Below are 6,657 nucleotides of genomic sequence, written 5' to 3'. Positions count from 1 at the left end.
AACAATCAGCAATAATTACAATTCATTAATTTCATCCATTTCCTTTAATAAAAATCTCCACATATTAATGTCAGATGGTCTTAAACCCATGAACATATTTTCCTGAGAGTTTTCCATCAAACCTCCCTAATCGGAAATCCTTCTCCATTTATATCAAATTCATTTACCTGAATTCAATTTAACACAGAGTAGACTCACTTAGCTTAAAATAATAAGGTGTTTGATTTTTTTTTTGACATGATATTTGTATTTTCTGGTTTTAAAAAAAGTATTGCTCACCAGAAACTCTGTATGTATGTTTTCACCATAATCCATGTCCTTGGTTCTCTGATCACACAGAAAAAACACTGTGGTTCAGTGTCTGAGCTTCCAGAGCAGATCATCCACTTACTAACTGGGAGACGCTGGGCAAGCTATTTAGGCTCTCTGTGCTTCAATTTCTTGATCTGTAAAATAACAAACATAGTTACGCCGACCTCTGTGGTAATGTTGGATGATACGTGTGGCACATTGCGGCTTTCCGATATTGCTTAAGGTATTGAACTTAAGAGTTACTGAACTCCTATTGATGTTGTTATAGCAAATACGGGTGCTAAGACCCTCCCTCCCCTGTGGCTTCCTGGACCGGTTCCACTGGAGCCTCACTCTCCCTTCTCTGCCTCAGCAGAAAGAGTGGAGACCTGCCGTCCCAAAGCTTCTCCTCAACAAACTCGTCATTCCGTGGGCACCCAGGGCTCAGCTGCACTTCAGCAGAATCCTCTGCTGCCGCCGCCTGACACATAATGAACGATCAAAAGATGTCTGCTGGGACTTCCCCAGCAGTCTAGTGGTTAAGACTCCGCGCTTCCACTTCAGGGGGCACAGGTTCGATCCCTGGTCAGGGAACTAAGATCCCGCATGCTGCACAGCATGGCAAAAAGAAAAAAAAAAATGTCTGCTGAAGGCGGGAATGAATGAATGAATCAATCAATCAATTTTCCAGCCTTGCTAAATGCTGCCAGTAAGTTAATGAAACAGGTGACCACGGCAGATGAATGGCAGATCCTTCCTTTTAGGTCAATAATGTTAATAAACACTTTGTCTCAACTTCCTGTGATTGACAGCAACACTAGTGGGTTAATTCCATCTGGGCTGGGTACCTGTGGAGTCTCTGCAAAGTACACAGTGATATTCATGAAGGCTGCCTGCAATTTTAATTGGGCTGAAAATGCTGGGTGGTATGGAATGTGCACCATATTTCTTTCCCATGAAATCCCACAGATGCTCAGAACGAAAAGAGTTATTCAAGATAATAATTACATTGTAATAAACAAAGTATTACACTGGCTGGGTTGGCCTTGTGAATTTTCTACAATGAATCCGCTTACTTCAATTTAATTCAAACTGTCCAGCAGGATCAAAGACACTGTTGAAGAAGGAGAATCAACGGTCCTAATCTAATCAGCAGAGATCTAATAGCCTAGCTGAGAACCCAAGACATGGCATCATCAAGTGCACCACTGCCCAGTGCAGGACTGGGCAGTGAGGGTTGGGCAGCCCGAAGCAGGCGCATCAGAAACAGAAAATCCAAGGGGTCAAATGCAAGAGACCGAACACATGACGCAATGTAAAATAAAACCAACAGGAGTCGATAATCTAAAGCAGCCATTATAACCTTCCTCCATGAGGTAAGTGTGAGCACTTCTAAAATGAAAATAAAGATAAACTGCCAGCAGAAAAAGAGAAACTATAAGAAAGAGCCAAATGGAAATTTTAGAACTGAAAAATAGAATGTCGGAAAGAAACAAGGCACTTGGGAGGCTCAAGGGCAGAATGGAGATGACAGAAAAAAGTGCCCTGAACTTGAAGATGGATCCATAGGAATGATCCAATCTGAAGAACAGACAGAAAAAGGATTGAAACATAAACAGTCACAGGGACCTGTGGGATGACACCCATATCACTGGAGTCCCTAAGAAGAGGAGAAAGATGTGTGACGGTCAAAATATTTGAAGAAATTATGACTAAAAACTCCTCAAATTTAGTGAAAGACATAAATTTAGAGATTCAAGAAGTTCAGTGAGCCCCAAATAAGGTAAACTCAAAAAAATAAATAAACCCATGCATATACACATCAAAACTAAACTGCTGAAAACCAAAGATAAAGTCTTCAAAGCAGCCATAGCAAAATAATACATTATGTGTAGGGGAATAATAATCAAATACCACAGATGCTGGAGAATACAAAGGATTCCTTGTTAGAATTCATAAAAGCGGTGGAGTGAAATCTTTAAAGTGCTGAAAGAAATACCAACGCAGAATTCTATATGCAGTGAAAATATCCTTCAGGGGTGAAGGTAAAATAAGGGTATTCTCAGGTGAAGGAAAACAAAAGAATTCACTACTGGTATGTTTGCTCTAAGAGAAATTGCTAAAGGAAGTTTCCGCTGGAGGAAAATGTTCCCAGAGGGAAACTTGGAACTTCAGGAATGAAGGAAACACAATAAAAATGATAAATATCTGGTTAAGTGATATTTTTCTCTTTTTAAGTTCGCTAAAATATGTATGAAGGTTGAAAGCAACAATTTCACATTGTCTGGGAAGCTGTCAGTGTATGTAAATATGATACATGTGACCCCGTAAGATAAAGGGGGAGGGTAAAGAGACCTATGTGGTTGTAAGCCTTCTAGGTTTTTCCTGAAGCTATAAAAAAAAAAAAAAATTAACTCTAACTAGACTGTAAAAACTTAGACCTGTGTACTATAATCCCTAGAGCAACCACTAAAAAAAACACAAAGGGATACAGGCAAAAAACTAACTGATATATTAAAATAGAATACTAAAAAAATACTCAAAGGAAGGCAGAAAGGGGGAACAGAAGAAGGAAAAGCAGAGGAAACAAACAGAAAAATCACAAAATGGTGGGACTAATTCAACCACATGGATAAACACATTACATCACACCATTTCAAAAACAAAGACGGTGAGATTGGATCTAAACCAAAGAAACCTATATACTGTCTACAAGAAACCTACTTTAAATATGATGATATATTGGGTTGACCAAAAAGTTCGTTCGGGTTTTTCCATAAGCTGTTACAGAAAAACCCGAACAAACTTTTTGGCCAACCCAACACATACATTAAAAGTTTGGAAACAGATAAACCACATAAATCCCAATGAAAAGAAAGCTGTATTGTCTATATTAATATCAAATAAATTACACTTCATATCAAGGAAAATTATTTATCAGAGATAAAAAGGGACAATACATAATGATAGAACAGGCAATTCATCAAGAAGACATACAATCATCCATCTGTATGCACCTAACAACAGATCATGAAGCCGAAACTGATAGAACTGAATGGAGAAATAGGCAAATTCACAATTGTACTTGGAAACATCAACATCCCTCTCTCAGAAATCTACAAAACAAGTGGACAGAAAATCAGTAGGTGACATTTAGAGAATATCCATCGGACCATGATAGAATACACATTCTTTTCTAAGGGACGTGGAAACTTCACCAAGATAGACCATATGCTCTCAACGTATGGTTTGCTAAACAAACTTGAGCAAATCTAAAGGAACTGAATTCATACAAACTCTGTTCTTGGACTGTAATGGAATTAAACTCCAAGGCACATGTTCTTCACTGGCTCCCAGAGCTGCCTGCGTTGACCATCAGTTGCCTATGGAAGTAATTTGCTTGATAATTCACCCTTTATTGGCTGCCTCTGCTCTCTTGTCTTACTTTCCTACCCCACACCAACGTCTCCTGGGATCATTTCCCAAACAAACTCCTTTCTTGGGGTCTGCTTCTAGGAGAACCCAAGCTCTGACTGCTGCACAGTTAATTCTTGTTATTCACGGAAGTTAGATTCTCCAAAGTCGATGTAGTTAGTGAATACAGAATTAGCGGATAGTGACCCATGGCTCCTAGGAAAAACACAAGGCCAGGTTCCTGTGAGCCTCTGGTCACAACATTTTCATCAACTGATCAACACAGAACCTTGATATGTATTTTTGTTTAAAGACATCTTATTTAATATATAGTGTTGATTCATTAGGATCAAACTCACGCCAGCAGCACTGTAGCTCATGCCTGAATGACGTATTTTCCCCGTAAGGCATGTCACAGCCTTCTTGCTCTTAGGGACACTGGACAGCACTTCAGCACTAGACTTGGGGACCATTTAAACAGCAAAATCACCACCAGCACCACCACCACCAACAACAAAAAACAAAAATGTGGAAAACATTATACTAAAGAGACCACAAAAAGGACATTTATTTACAGTGTGGGCTAGAACAAGAGGGCAGAGGTCTCCTTGATCAGTCTCAGCTGGGAACAGGCGTGTAGGGAGACTCAAGTCTGTACGTTTCTGCAAATAACAGAGGAAGCCCCGGGGGGTACTGATTTTGAGGTTACGAATAAATTTTCACAAGTTAGGTGAATTCTCAAATACAGAATCTGAGAATAGTGAGGACTGACTGCGTCTTTTCAATCTTTTTTTAAAGTCTTAAAGTGGTGGTTTACGAATAGAACTTTAAACTTTCTTATACAGAAAGGAGAGTCTGGGTCACCTTTGCTGGTCAGCAAGGACGCCCTCTGTTCCACCAAACAGGGATGCTCTCTTTCAAAACCCTGGAACCAATGTACACTATGTAACACTGTGCTGAATACAGAGCTTATGATTTTTTTGTGGCTCTTTTCAGCTGACTTTTTATTGTGGCCATTGTTCTTGTTCTTTTCTATGCATTTGGACAGGTTATAAGTTAAGCTTTGGTGTAAACGTGAGAAACTGGGAGGACTCTGGAAAAAAACCTGCCATTTCTTACACAATAATCTCTACCAGTTCCAATCATTCTCAGACGGGGATGCCTGAGGGAGATTTCTTTGCCAGTTGAAAAGTAATCCTAGAGCCCAAGGCTGGCTTAATGTTTGCACAAACACCCCCAAAAAAGTGGATAAAACCAGCCTTGGGTGAATGAACACATCACACAGGTGATGGGAACTAAGAGAACTAAGGCAGGGGTAAAACAGTGAGCCAAATGTTTACTTCTGAAATGTCTTTCTTCTCTAAATCATAACTATTGGGAATAGGAAAGAACACTCAAAAGCATATAAGATTCCAGAAGATTACCATTAATATCTCCGACGTGAACATACAAGGCTGTGTAGGAAGATGATACAAAGCCTAACTAGGAAAAAAAAAAAAGAGCATTAATTAGGAAAAGAAAGCATAATAACAGCATAGGTTTAACTGATCTCAAGCAATGTCGTTGCAGGAAACAGTTGTGATACAGAACACAGAACATGACTAACGATCTTTAACGACTAATGGAAGACATAACATATTTTCCCCCCAGAAATTTATAGAGTTAATAATACCATAGTTTCCTTGGTACCACTTTTTCTAGTTTGTTTTACTGCAGGAACCTAGCAATAGTCAAATTCTTTCTCCGTGAGCTACCACTCACTGAAAAAGAAATATTTCAAAGCACAAAAACACTGATGTTAATTCCTTCTGACAACTTAATAAAAAGGGAGCAATTTACTCACAACATATTATCAAGCATGGAAAAATATGGCAGAGATAAGAACTTTTAACACACATTCACAGAGTATTTTGTGTCACGGAGTGTGTCAGGAGAAGGGCAGTGGGGTTTACCGTAAGGGTAGGAGACTTCCCCAGGTATCCCTTGGGTGAGGAATAAGACAAATGACTCACCACACACATAACACAGTGACAGCTACTTTGAGAAAGAGAAGCCTGAGGAGATCACCGGAGATCTGCTGTGAAATCACAGGAGGGGACACACCCAGTGGAGGGTCAGAGGAGACTTCCTAGATAAGATAGTGCCTGGCACGAGAGAACATGCAAATACGGAGAGTCAGAGAAGCTGAGCATCCCAAGTTCACCGGAAACGAAAAGGTTCAAGTGTGGGGTTGGTGAGAGATAAACTGGGCAGTAGGCTAGGGCCAAGTCTTGAGGACCTTATAGGTCAGGCTAAGAAGTTTGGATTTGTTCGGAGGCGAAGGGGTCCCACTGTGAGATTTTCAGCCAAGGGAGGGATGATTAGAGCTTTAGGTGAGGTCTTGGCTGGGCTTCCGCGTGTCTTAATCTTCTCCAGAAGCATTACACTCCGAGGACACAGTGGGAGTATACGGGGAGCAAATGACTGCACTAAGAACTGGATGAACAGACACACTGGTTTTCCCTTCAGTGGATCTCCACTGGCCTCAACAGAGAGTGCAGTCTCCTGGGCATGGATACAAGGATCTTCACGCTCAGGTGGAACACTGAACAAACTCACAATGCTTCCCTTTTGCCGAGTACTGGTCTCCACCCACAAGGCCATAGCAACCACGTTTAAACGGCATGGCCTGGACTCCTGGGAACAGTTTAACAGACCAAAGGTGGACCCAAGATGAACTCTCTGCCTGGAATGTCTGTCTTCTCCACCACCTCCCCTCACTCAAACACTGGCATAGAATGGGTCTTCAGTAAATGACAGCCAGTAGAGATGCACCTGATTTGTCCAATAGGGAAAAAAAAATGTTTGCCCCAGAGGTTAAGGTCTTACTGCTCTGTAGGACATTAGCCAGTTTTGTACCTAACCCTGCAGTCTACTCCAGCACTCATTTTTACACTGACTCTATAAACCAGT

The sequence above is a fragment of the Balaenoptera ricei genome, chromosome 11 (assembly GCF_028023285.1).
Source record: "Balaenoptera ricei isolate mBalRic1 chromosome 11, mBalRic1.hap2, whole genome shotgun sequence".
NCBI lineage: Eukaryota > Metazoa > Chordata > Mammalia > Artiodactyla > Balaenopteridae > Balaenoptera > Balaenoptera ricei.
This window is presented reverse-complemented; position numbering follows the sequence as displayed.